Source organism: Pan paniscus, chromosome 16 (assembly GCF_029289425.2).
Source record: "Pan paniscus chromosome 16, NHGRI_mPanPan1-v2.0_pri, whole genome shotgun sequence".
NCBI lineage: Eukaryota > Metazoa > Chordata > Mammalia > Primates > Hominidae > Pan > Pan paniscus.
The window spans coordinates 40,069,393-40,083,325 of NC_073265.2; the positions used below are offsets into that span (position 1 = coordinate 40,069,393).

The following is a 13,933-nucleotide window of genomic DNA, read 5'->3' on the forward strand; positions in this document are numbered from 1 at the left end:
CATAGATACTTGAAAGAACTACCAAAGAATGTACTTCAACAAGACGGAAAATAAATCTAGATGGAGGAGTGGACACAGAGAAGAATTGAGCTTGGGAACAATAACAGCTGAATTTTGTGAAGTATGTACAATTTTGCCTTGGGAAATACATTTCTATTCTATGTCAAATATAATGTTGAAAGACAAATTCTTGCCTTTGCAAATTTTTCCAGTAGACACTGAAGTTATAACCGTCATAAAAGATATCAAAAACATTTGGTTTTCTTAATGTAATGCCCAGACTTGTACCACAAGTATTACACACTTTTTAAAATGAAAATTATACTTTCACACAGTTATAATGAAGCCTATAGTTAGAGGCTGAGTAAAAAGAAAGGTCAGCTTTTAATTTGGAATTAACTGTTTTAAATTCTGATAAGTGTTAATACTTAAAGTGAGTTGGAATTCCCAGTATTAATCAGGAATAAATGACTTCAATCTCTAAACATCCTGCACTTGGTCTGAGGTGAGTTGGTCTCATTACCTTTGACTTTTTATAACCTTTCAACTTCTTTCTTGAATTAAAGGGTTTGAAGAAGACTACAATACTTATTACTGCAAACCTATATTTCTGTGGTTGTAATGGGCATATTAGCAGTTCTGAGGTTGACCTCAACTTTTAAATACCTTATCATTTGATATCTCATTTTGAACATGTTATTTTCTACTTGCTTCTGTCATTGGTATTTTTCTTTGTATGAGGTCAGGTGAGTTACTTCAAGGTGAAAACTGTTGCTCAAATAAATTTTAGCCATTTCATGCTAAGCACAGAGCATTTTACTCAAGTAATTTAGAAAAATTTAAATGATGACATCTCTCAAGATGTCGATGAAGAAGTATTAATGTTAGACATGATACCTATCTGTGTAGAATGTATAGTTTGTTGGGAAAATGAGACACACAAACCTGGATGGGCCCAGTTTATGGGTGTCTCCACTGACAGATTTGAGCAGCTTGGATTTGATAGGGAATGGAGACTGGATGACTTTCCAGAGTAAGCAAGTGATATTCGAAAAAGCATGTTTCAGAATAATATAAGTAGAAATCTAAACATTCTCTTATGATCTTTGCAATTACTGCCAGCTCTTTCTTATCTACATGAAGGTTATTTATTTATTGTGAAAACTAATCTCAGCGAATATTTAGACTAGAAACTGGAGTCAGCCTGTCACTCAGCATGCTTGAGGCCTGTCTTCTTTACCATCTGTTAATGTGCTCTTTGGAATGCAAATTTTAACATTTGCCTAACCAAAACATAATTAGAAAGATAACGTTGCTGTCAAAAATAATAAAATCCAGCATAAATGATTTTTCCCTATAGTCATCTTTTTTGGCTAAAATCTGCATTTTTTGACCTTATAAACCACTTTCTTCTATGGCACACCATCCTGTTTTTCTCTTTTTTAATTATAAAAATAATACAAGGACAATTTTGTGATCTAGCTGTGGGGAAGAACTTATTAAACAAGATGCACAAAATACAATCCACCAGGCAAAAATCAGGGCTATGTATGGCTGCATATGTTATTCACTGCCCAACTTCAGGGGGCCATTTACATAGATATTGTTGTTGTCTAATGTGGTGGCCTGGTGAGAAATGGATAGATTTGATGAGACACCATACACAAACTTAAGATGGAGGACAGAGCCAGAAAAGATATTGTCAATGTCTAAAACTAACTAATGATATCTAGAACAGCATCTCCAATAGAAATATAATTTGTGGCTTGCACAAATACAAGCCAGCCATGTATGTTATTTTGAATTTTCTAGTTGCCACAATATAATAAAAAGCAAAAATAAATAGGTAAAATGTATTCTAAAAATACATTTTATTTAGCATATCTAAAATATTATAATTTCAATTTATTATAAATATTATTGAGATATTTTGCATTCTTTGTTTTGTACTGAGTTTTTAAAATCTGGTGTGTATGTTATACTAACATTATATCTCAATTTGGACTAGCCATATTTAAAGTACTTGAGCGTTCTTGGCTTACTGGTTAATGGCTAGTGGCTACTGTACTGGACCGCACAGCTCTAGGACATAAATGATACTAGTGGAAATCAATAAATAAAAGGAAACAACAGAAAAATGGAGAAAGACTACAATCAAGCAGTATATTGAAAAAGAAACCTGAGGACTTCAGGGGTATTCCATCTCACTAGGAAGAAAAAACTTTAAACAATTAGGCACAATTTTATATTCATCAAATTGGCAAAAACAAGATATTACCGAGTGTTGGTGAAAATGTTAGAATTGAGAACTCTCATGACCTGCTGGTGGAAATGTAAACTGTTGCATCATTTCTAAGCAGCAACTTGGCTTTCTTGTTCTTACAGCAACATGATGTGTTGAGTGAAAAAATAACAAAATGAGGTCTGCAACATAATGTCACATATTTCAATATGTATTTAAATTTAAACACAAACTCCAAAAAACTCCACGTTTTTTACAGGGCTATATGTGTATGCATGTATATATATCCCTTAAAATATGTATATATATATATATATATATATGGACATAAAATTAGAGTGGGTATCTGGGGTAGAGGGAGAAAATGGGATAAGAATAAAAATGGAAAAAATCATACTGCTTATAGTTAAAAGTTTATAGTACAGAAGTTCTCATTTTAAGTTCCCAAAACTTCCACTACCAACTCCTTTTTTGGGGGGATACTCTTTTTTTCTTACAATTTGGAGGGAAGTTTTCAACAATTTCTGCATATCATTTTATATATTTGTAAGACAGCCAGGTCTGACTTTTATTGCAATCTTTATGCCAAATCCTCCTAAGTCTATATCTCCAAACAAGTCCTCATAGACTATTTAGTCCTAGTTCCTACTGAGCATTTTCCCCATCAGCTAAACTTAACACTGTAAGCATCATTTTCACCTCCATCCTAGATGCTGCTCTCTTTCTAAGCTGTCTTACTTCTACCACTATCATTCCTTCAGTCTTTAAGGAGAGCATTTATAGTAATTTTTGACTCTTTCCTTTTCCTTAACCTTTAGGCAGTTATCAAGGCTTACTGTTTTTACTTTGAACATCATTGCTATCCTATTACCACTGCCACTGTATATACCTGGAAAACTCACTATCTACCTTTAGATTTCCATTCCTTCAGTCCATTTGCAATTGCCAGATCTCCATATAGCATTATTTTCAACACATTGTCTCCTTGCTCAAAACCTCTAACAGTGCCAATAGTGAACTTTTGTTGTCTATTGGCTGCTCGGTATTTATTTCTCCTTCACACCTCAACTTCCTTTTAGGGATTATCTCTTCTATTGGATTAAAAAAACCCAACTATTAATCTCTTTTTCAGCTAAGGGAAGGACATATAACTCAAACTAGGGCTTTGGAATGCTCATTCCTCTAATTTGAATCCTTAGCAATGTAATAAAGAGATTAAACATGGTTGCATATTCATTCACGCCGCATGGAGCCTTGGCCTGCTTCAAGACTACTTTTCTAGTTCCTACTTTTTAGCCTTAGAGTCCACTTTGCTTTCTAATGTTTCCAGGCCTGGTTCTCTAGTCTTTGCATTTGTTCTGGGAGCTCCTCATATTTTTCCAATAAATTCCTCTCTTGAATTTTCCAGAATTTGTTTCAGATGCATGCAAGCAGAGCCTGACTGATCCTTTCTCCACTGTACAAAGTATAAACTTCTTTACTGGTCCCAGATCTTCCATAATCTGGCCCCAGCCTTGTTTTCCTTTACTCACCAAAACCACAGCCGTCACTTTGTGACTGGAAAATGCCACGTTAGTCTTGCTTCTGGAATGACCTCCTCTCTTTCATGCATCTATACTATTTACTGATTCTTCAAGGTCCTGCTCAGTGTTTGTTTTCATTAGGAAAACAAATTTTATGCCCTATATTAATTTCCACTATCTTTGAAATCTGTTAGCATTTAGTGTCTGTTATTAATTTTTCAGTCGGAATCAACTAGTTTTTGTATTTGTAGAAACATTTGATGGGCCAATCTCCAATCCCCTCCCCCAATAATTACCTATTCCATTGTTAGACAACTATAGTTAAAAGTTCTTTCTTGCATGAAACTGAAATTTCTCATCCTACCACCCATTAGGTCGTCCATCACTGGTTTCAGCTTGGCATTCCAGTAAATTAATAATATCTTGAACATAGATCCTGTGCTTTAGCTAGTGGTTATTCCTTTCATCTTTGTGTCATCTGAGAAATTGGTAAGGTTGCCTTCAATGTCTGTGTCTAGGTTATTGATAAAAGATATGAAAGAAGACCGGGCGTGGTGGCTCACGCCTGTAATGCCAGCACTTTGGGAGGCTGAGGCACGTGGATCATGAGGTCAGGAGATCGAGACCATCCTGGCCAACATGGTGAAACCCTGTCTCTATTAAAAATACAAAAAATTAGCTGGGTGTGGTGGCACGCGCCTGTAATCCCAGCTACTCGGGAGGCTGAGGCAGGAGAATTGCTTGAACCCAGGAGGTGGAGGTTGCAGTGAGCTAAGATCACGCCACTGCACTCCATCCTGGGCAACAAAGCGAGACTCTGTCTCAAAAAAAAAAAAAAAATTAAAGAGAAGTGGGCCAAAGACGGGCACTTATTGTATTGGATACATCTATCTAGGTATAGTCATTGAATATGATTTTGTAAACAGCTGTGAATCCTTTAATAATTTGCATTGTGTGTATTTTCCAAAATGATGCTGCAGGAGAGTTTGTGAATGAACAGCTTTGCTGAAATCAACATATACTAAGTCTATGATACTCCTCGGAGCTACTGATCTAGTTACCCTAACAAAAAATAATAGGTTAGTTTGTCATGGTTTGTTCTTAGTGAATCTATGTCATCTGCTGATGACCACCACGTGCCTTTTTAAATGTTCACAAACCAAATATTTAATAATAATTAATTCTAGACTTTTCCTGGTGATAAACCTCAAGCCTTGTAGTTCGCAATTCCTGATTTTTTAAAATCAGAACCCTCAACCATTTTGAGCCGTCTGTCACCTCTAATCTTCTCTGTGAATTCTCAAAGGTTGTTGATAATGGATTTTGAGAGCTGTATGCTTCCCTTATAGCATGCTTTGCCTGGGTCCAGGCACTGGAACAATTTTAGGACAATTACACTCTGTGACTTTTTATTTATTTATTATCTACTTACTTATTTTTTGAGACAGGGTCTCGTTCTGTGGTCCAGGCTGGAGTGTAGTGGTGTGATCACAGTTCACTGCAGCCTCAATCTCCTGGGGTCAAAAGATCCTCCTGCCTCAGCTTCCCAAGTAGCTGGGACTACAGGTGTACACCACCATGCCAGACCAATTTTAAATTTTTTCATAGAGATAGGGTCTCACTATTTTGCCCAGGCTGGTCTCGAACTCCTGGGCTCAAGCGATCTTCCTGCCTCAGCCTCCCAAAATGTTGGGATTATGGGTGTGAGCCACTGTGCCTGGACCACTCTCTGACTCTTTACTAATCCTAGGCTGTAATACTCTCACCATCTGTTTTCCCTCAATTTACATTTTAGTATATATTTTTAAATTATGAAAATGATATGTGCTCATTATAAAACTATTTCAATATTACAGAAATTTGCAAAGTAAAAATAAAAAGTCCCTCCCTCAATCAATCCTAATGCCCAGTGGGAACAGATGGGAAAGTATCCTTCTAGACATTTTTTATGCATTACCAAACATTTTTATGTAATTTTAAGATGAGATTATACCCTGTGTACTGTGCTGCAATTTAGTTTTTTTCACCTAACAATGTATCATTAACATCGTTTTGTATGGGTTGTATAGCACTATCTCTTTTTTTTTTTTTTTTTTTTGAGACAGAGTCTCGCTCTTTTGCCCAGGCTGGAGTGCAATGGCATCATCTCAGCTCACTGCAACCTCTGCCTCCCAGGTTCAAGCGAGTCTCCTGCCTCAGCTTCCCAAGTAGCTGGGATTATAGGCACCTGCCACCATGCCTGGCTAATTTTTGTATTTTTAGTAGAGATGGGGTTTCACCATGCTGGCCAGGCTGGTCTTGAACTCCTGACCTCAGGCGATCCACCCGCCTTGGCCTCCCAAAGTGCTGGGATTACAGACGTGAGCCACCGTGTCCGGCCACTATCTCATTTTTTAAATGGGCACATGGTATTCTTTTGTAAGCACTGCAAAAATACATTATTGTACATATACCTGTCTTCCTTCATCTCTTTTTCTACGAGGGCACATACTTTCCCTTGAGAATGAAGGGGAAACTGCAGGTGCATAGGGGACTACCTAGAGAAAATAAGGAGAAGAATGATTCTGCTCTATCCTGGAGGCTCTTAAGTCCATAGTCATATTGTTATCTTGACATGGCAATTTATGGCTTATGATTGCTTTCATGTTTCATTTGATCTTTATTCAAACCTATGAAGTGGCTAGACCCGACAGTAAAATCATTGCTATTTTACAGTCTCAGAGATATTGAGTGACCAGTCTCATGCCTCACAGCTAGTTAGGGACAGTATGCGGTTAGAATCCATGTCTTCTATCTTTCAGTCCACTGCTATTGCACAATGGACAGCTGCTCCCTGCACCTACATGTAGGAGGAGAATTGGGCGGACTGAAAAAAAACTGTGTAGTGATTCACAGGGAACTTGGGATAATGGTCGTCAAGAATGTGCTATGTCAGCCAGTTGGTGTCATGCTGAGCAGTGTTGGTTTGGGTTTTTTTTTTATATGGTGAGAAAGAGAATGAATGTCTCTCCATGTGTTTCTAGGTATATCAGTGATTTCTGCTTTCACAGTAGAGACAGTCATAATATGCATATGCACTTGTATCCTTAAAAGTAAGGCAGAGCATTATTCTAAGCGAAGTAACTCAGGAATGGAAAACCAAGTGTCTTATGTTCTTACTTATAAATGGGAGCTAAGCTATGAGGATGCAAAAACATACAGAGTGATATAATGGACTTTGGGGACTCGGGGGGAGGCTGGGAAGGGGACGAGGGATAAAAGACAACATATTGGGTACAGTGGACACTGCTCAAGTGCCAGGTGCACACAAATCTCAGAATTCACCACTAAAGTACTCATCCATGTAACCAAAAACCACCTGTACCCCAAAAACTATTGAAATAAAATTTAAAAATAAACATTTCCAAGGGAAATAAGCAACTCAGTGTCAAATATTGAAACACTGAAAAAAAATCTGTTTAAACAGGCTTACTATACTTTCTCCTGAAATTGGATTAATGAAACCTGAATAAAAATAACTATGTTTAAAGAAAAAAAAAGTAAGGCAGAGGTTCTTTTTTTTTTTTTTTTGGAGACAGAGTCTCGCACTGTTTCCCGGGCTGGAGTGCAGTGGTGTCATCTCGGCTCACTGCAACCTCTGCCTCCTGGGTTCAAGCAATTCTCCCGCCTCAGCCTTCCGAGTAGCTGGGATTACAGGTGCCCGCCACCATGCCCGACTAATTTTTTTTTTTGTATGTTTAGTAGAGATGGGGTTTTACTACGTTGGCCAGGCTGGTCTTGAACTCCTGACCTCAGGTGATCCGCCTGCCTCAGCCTCCCAAAGTGCTGGAATTACAGGCGTGAGCCACTGTGCCCAGCCAAGGCAGAGGTTCTTAACCCTGTTTGCACGTTAGAATCACCTGGAGAGCTTTTAAAAAGCACCACTCTGTGTGGTGGCTCATGCCTGTAATCCCAGCACTTTGGGAAGCCAAGGCGGGCAGATCACAAGGTCAAGAGAGTGAGACCATCCTCGTCAACAGAGTGAAACCCCGTCTCTGCTAAAAATACAAAAATTAGCTGGGCTTGTTGGCACGCGCCTGTAGTCTCAGCTACTAGGGAGACTGAGGCAGGAGAATCTCTTGAACCTGGAAGGCAGAGGTTGCAGTGAGCTGAGATGGCGCCACTGCACTCCAGCCTGGGCGACAGAGTGAGACTCCGTCTCAAAAAAAAAAAAAAAAAAAAAAAAAGACAATTTAACAGAGCTTTCAAAATGAAATACAAAATCTCTACAGTAAACTTTCTCCCACCTACAGGGTTAGCAGTAACCAAATTTACCCTGGACAAGAATGTGTCAAATAATCTAAAAATTCTCAGTCATATTTTAGAGACAAGTATGTAATAAATAGATATTTGTTGAGTGAATGAATGATTAAATGAATGACCAAACAGAAACCACTCAATAATCTATTTACTAACAGAAAAAAGAATCTATTTACTTACAGTCATTTACTCCAGTTCATCAGGATATTTCTTTGAGAGCCTGCCCCATATCAGTAGTAGTAGCTTCCTATGTCTGCCAAAACAAATAATCACAAACTGGGTGGCTTAAAACAAGAGAAATTTATTTTCTCGCCATTTTGGAGGCCGGAAATCCAAAATCAAGGTGTTGCTAGGGTTGGCTCCTTCTGGGGGCTGTAAGGGAGAATCTGTTACGTGCATTTCTCCTATCTTCTTCTTTTTTTTTTTTTTTTTTTTGAGATGGAGTTTGGCTCTGTCACCCAGGCTGGAGTCCAGTGGTGTGATCTCGGCTCACTGCAACCTCTGCCTCCTAGGTTCAAGGGATTGTCCAGCCTCAGCCCGTGAGTAGCTGGGATTACAGGTGCCCGCCACCACACTGGGCTAATTTTTGTATTTTAGTAGAGACAGGGTTTCACCATGTTGGCCAGGCTGGTCTTTAACTCCTGACCTCAGGTGATCAGTCCGCCTCGGCTTCCCAAAGTGCTGAGATTACAGGTGTGAGTCACCGCACCCGGCGCATTTCTCCTATCTCCTGACATTCCTTGGCTTGTAGATGCATAACTCCAATCTCTGCCTTCATCTTCACGTGGCTTTTCCCCTATGTCTCTCTTGTGTCTCAAATCTCCCTCTCTTTTCTAAGGACACAGTCATTGTCTTCATAAGGACACAGACCACCCTAAATAAAGGATGATCTCATCCTGAGATTTTCAATTACATCTGCGAAGGCCTTTTCTTTCTTTTTCTTTTTTCTTTTTTTTTGAGATGGAGTTTCACTCTTGTTGCCCAGGCTGGAGTGCAACCTCCGTCTCCCAGGTTCAAGCGATTCTCCCGCCTCAGCCTTCCTGAGTAGCTGGGATTACAAGACATGCACCACCATGCCTGGCTAATTTTGTATTTTTAGTAGAGACAGGGTTTCTTCATGTTGGTCAGGCTGGTCTCATACTCCCAAGTTACTTCAGCAAGTTACATACTCCTGAGTTACTTCACCAAGCTCAGATGATCTGCCTGCCTCGGCCTCCCAAAGTGCTGGGATTACAGGCGTGAGACACCATGCCTGGCCACGACGGCCTTATTTTCAATAAGGTGATATTCATAGGTACTGGGAGTTAGGACTTGGACACATCTTTTTGGCAGACACCATTCAACCTACTACACCAGTAAAAGTCACTCATACTGTGGTCCACACTTGTGTCCTACAAGTGAATGATTTTTTATTTCCACAGCTGCTTTCCAGCAGACAGTAGGATTCTATTTGACTAGTGCAAGCATGGCTTTAACTTTCCATCAATGTCACCACGAATCATGAGGAACACACCCATCTCTGCAGCCAACACTAATGAGGTCATGTTAGGTGTCTGGACCTTGCATGATAACAATCTAAGGAAAATCACAAATAGAAAATAATCTTTTCCTAATTTTTTGAGAGGTACAGTCATCAAATACATTGAGATGTGAAAAATGACAGTCTCTTTAAAAATACAGAAAAACAAGTCACATCAAGCACATTAGAGGATTCCTTCCTCATTAGCTCAACAGTTTTCCCTGAATTAAAGTTTTTCAGTATTCAAATTTCTCAAAAGCCTGTATTACAAAAATGAAATGAAAAAGTTATTGTTCTTCAGCAGATATATATAACGATAACTTCTAAATTAGAATGAACCCACCAAAATACATTTTTTTCACATACAGTGTCTTTTGGGTACATGAAGGGCTTGTTTCTTCTCAGTGAATTGTGATTCAAAGTGCCTGGCTGGCTTGCAGCTTATCACGCTGAGGATCTGAGCACCAGCTGCTCACCCTGTTCATTCAGGTCTGAATAGATGGGTCTCACTATCCAATATGATTCTTCTATGAATAACAATCATTGCTTCTTATCTATTTCTTTTTCCTTCTGGATTAAATTATGTATTTCTAAAGAATATTTCAATAAAAAATTTTATCAAACATACACAAAAATACAGGGACTCTCACAAAGTCATCACCAAGATTCTAGAATTATCAATATTTTTCCATACTTACATATTATTTTTTGCTAAAACATTTTATTTTATTTTTGTGACAGAGTCTCGCTGTGTTGCCCAGGCTGGAGTGCAGTGGCATGATCTTGGCTTACTGCAACCTCCACCTCCTGGGTTCAAGAGATTCTCCTGCCTCAGCCTCCTGAGTAGCTGGGACTACAGGCATGTGCCACCATGCCTGGCTAATTTTTGTATTTTTAATAGAGATGGGGTTTCACCATATTGACCAGGCTGGTCTCAAACTCCTGACCTCAGGTGATCCACCCGCTTCAGCCTCCCAAAGTGCTAGGATTACAGTTACAAGCCACTGTGCCCAGCCTGCTGAAATATTTTTAAAAAAATCCTAGACATTATACCATTTAATTCCTACATCCTTCAGTATGCATCTCTAAAAATTATAGACATTTTCTTACCATACGTAATACTGGTATCATATCCAATGATAATTCTTCAGTATCATTTAATAGCCAGACTATATTCAAATTCCCCTGATTGTCTCAAAAATGTCTTCTTGGGTTTTTTGGTTTGTTTAAATAAGGATCAAAATAAGATCCACATATTAAATTAGATTGCTAAGTATTTTCAATCTCCTTTAATCTAGTAGAGAATTTTTCACAGTGGCACTGTTGACATTTGGGACCAGATAATTGTCGTGGGGAAAGTTGTCAAAAAATTTGGACAATTTTTTGACAATGTCCCCTGAGGATAAAATCACCCTTGGTTGAAATCACTGATCTAGTATACTAGTATAGTCCCCCAACTTCATATATATATATATACACACACACACATATATATGTATATGTATACATCTACATATATATACGTATATATACACATCTGTATATATATACGTATATATACACATCTGTATATATACGTATATATATACACATCTGTATATATACGTATATATATACACATGTGTATATATATACGTATATATATACAGATGTGTATATATATACGTATATCTGTATATATATACGTATATATATACACATCTGTATATATATACGTATATATACACATCTGTATATATACGTATATATACACAGATGTGTATATATACGTATATATACACATCTGTATATATACGTATATATACACATGTGTATATATACGTATATATACATCTGTATATGTCTATATGTACATATATAGACATATATACATATATACATATATACGTATATATACATCTGTGTGTATATACAGATGTGTATACACATCTGTATATATATACACCTGTATATATACACACGTGTATATATATACACCTGTATATATACACACGTGTATATATATACACCTGTATATATACACACGTGTATATATATACACCTGTATATATACACACGTGTATATATATACACCTGTATATATACACACGTGTATATATACACACCTGTATATATATACACGTGTATATATACACACCTGTATATATATACACGTGTATATATACACACCTGTATATATACACACGTGTATATATACAGACGTGTATATATACATAGGTGTGTATATATACACCTATGTATATATACAGACGTGTATATATACACGCCTGTATATATACATAGGTGTGTATATACACACCTATGTATATATACAGACGTGTATATATATACACCTATGTATATATACATACGTATATATGTATATATGTATACATATATACGTATATATACACATATACATATATATACGTATATGTGTGTATATATATACGTGTGTATATATATGTGTGTATATATATATATACGTGTGTATATATATGTGTGTGTGTATATATATATGACATTAACAGGCCAGGTGTGGTGGCTCACACCTGTAATCCCAGCACTTTGGGAGCTGAGGTGGTGGATAACCTGAGGTTGGGAGTTTGAGACCAGCCTGGCCAACAGGGTGAAACCCCATCCCTACTAAAAATACAAAAATTAGCCAGGCATGATGGCTTGTACCTATAGTCCCAGCTATTTGGGAGGCTGAGGCAGGAGAATTGCTTGAACCCAGGAGGCGGAGTTTGCAGTGACCGAGACTGCGCCACTGCACTCTAGCCTGGGCTACAGAGTGAGGAAAAAAAAAAGAAACAAACAACAACAAAAAAGGACATTAACTTATAGAATAAATTAGATGAGTTTTAGATGAGTTGTTTTGTAGAATGTCCCACATTCTGAATTTGTCTGCTCTCTCATAGTATCATCCAACATATCCCTCTAAGACCTATTCCCAGTAAGTGGAAACTAGGTTAACTGAGTCTCAGAATATTGGTAGTTTCAATATTTTTGACGAAAATAGTTCACAGTTGGTGCCATGTATTGTATTTTATATTGTATCGTCTCAGGAGGTCTAGCATGTCTGTGTCATTATAAGTGATGCTAAGATTGATCAGAAGGTTCAAGTGGTAATGTCTGATCCTTTTATTGTAAAGTTCTCAATCTTTAATTTAGTAGTTTTAGCCATTGATGAGCTTTGCCTGTTGTATCGACTATTTCATTATGTTGTAAAATAGAAAATTTATAATGTATTTTTCCTTTAATTTATTAACTGGAGTTCTTTTATAAAGAACTTTCCCTCATTAAGTATTTGGTTACTGTGAAGTATACTTCACTCAGGAAAGGCAGGATTAATTCTCAATTATTTTTAATTGCCAATTTTTCAAAGTAAGTATTGTACCCTAGGTTTTAATAGTGTCCAGTGTTTGCATGGGTGTGTATTTGTTTTTTCTTGTTTACTTTTACTTTTTGATTCTGTAACACTGTGAACTCATGGATTTTTATATATTCAGTATGTTTAAATCAAATGTAGTCAATATCCTTTTTGTTGTTGTTGTTTCGAGACAAGGTCTCACTCTGTCTCCCAGGCTGCAGTGGAGTGGCATGATCATGGCTCACTATAGCCTCCGTTTCCTGGGCTCAAGTGATCCTTCCACCTCAGCCTCCCGAGTAGCTGGGACTACAGGCATGTGCCATCATACCTGGCTAACTTCTGTGTTTTTTTGTAGAGATGGAGTTTCACCATGTTGCCTAGGCCAGTTTCGAACTCCTGGGCTCAAGTGATCAGTCTGCCTCAGCCTCCCAGAGTGCTGGGATTATAGACATGAGCCACTGTGCCCAGGCCCAATATTCCTTTTGATGTTCACTTTTTTCCTATATTTGGCCAATAGAAGCTTCTCTATGTTTTTATTTTATTTTTCCCAAATAAGAAAGTTTAGTCATTTTTTTAATGAGTAACTGAGACAGTAAACTGCCTGCTTTAAATGTCTGAAGAAGTCTTTATTTTGACTTCATTATTGAGAGATAGATAGATAGATAGATAGATAGATAGATAGATAGATAGATGTTATAACCTTACCATTGTTTTTCTGCAGCACTTCAAAGATATTAATCCATGGCTGGGCATGGTGGCTCAGTCTTGTAATCCCAGCACTTTGGCAGGCTAAGGCAGGCGGATCACCAGAAGTCAGGAGTTTGAGACCAGCTTAACCAACATGGTGAAACCCGGTCTCTACTGAAAATACAAGAATTAGCCAGGCGTGGTGGTAAGCACCTGTAATCCCAGTTACTTGGGAGGCTGAGGCAGGAGAATCGCTTGAACCTGGGAAGTGGAGGTTGCAGTGAGCCGAGATTGCACCATTGCACTCCAGC

At 37.8% G+C, this 13,933-nt stretch overlaps 1 long non-coding RNA gene across 2 annotated transcripts in view; it reads right to left on the minus strand.

The window, feature by feature from the left end:
• LOC103783197 (uncharacterized) overlaps nucleotides 1-13,933 on the minus strand; it is a 117,870-nt gene that overhangs the window by 32,379 nt on the left and 71,558 nt on the right. Inside the window, exons 3-4 of one of the 2 annotated variants that reach the window (XR_010109915.1) lie at nucleotides 13,641-13,796; nucleotides 8,245-9,843 (exon numbers count right to left, since the gene is read on the minus strand). The exons of the other annotated variant lie outside the window; for it this stretch is intronic. This is a non-coding gene — a long non-coding RNA (uncharacterized LOC103783197). The remainder of the gene's footprint in view (nucleotides 1-8,244; nucleotides 9,844-13,640; nucleotides 13,797-13,933) is intronic. 2 annotated transcript variants of the gene reach the window in all.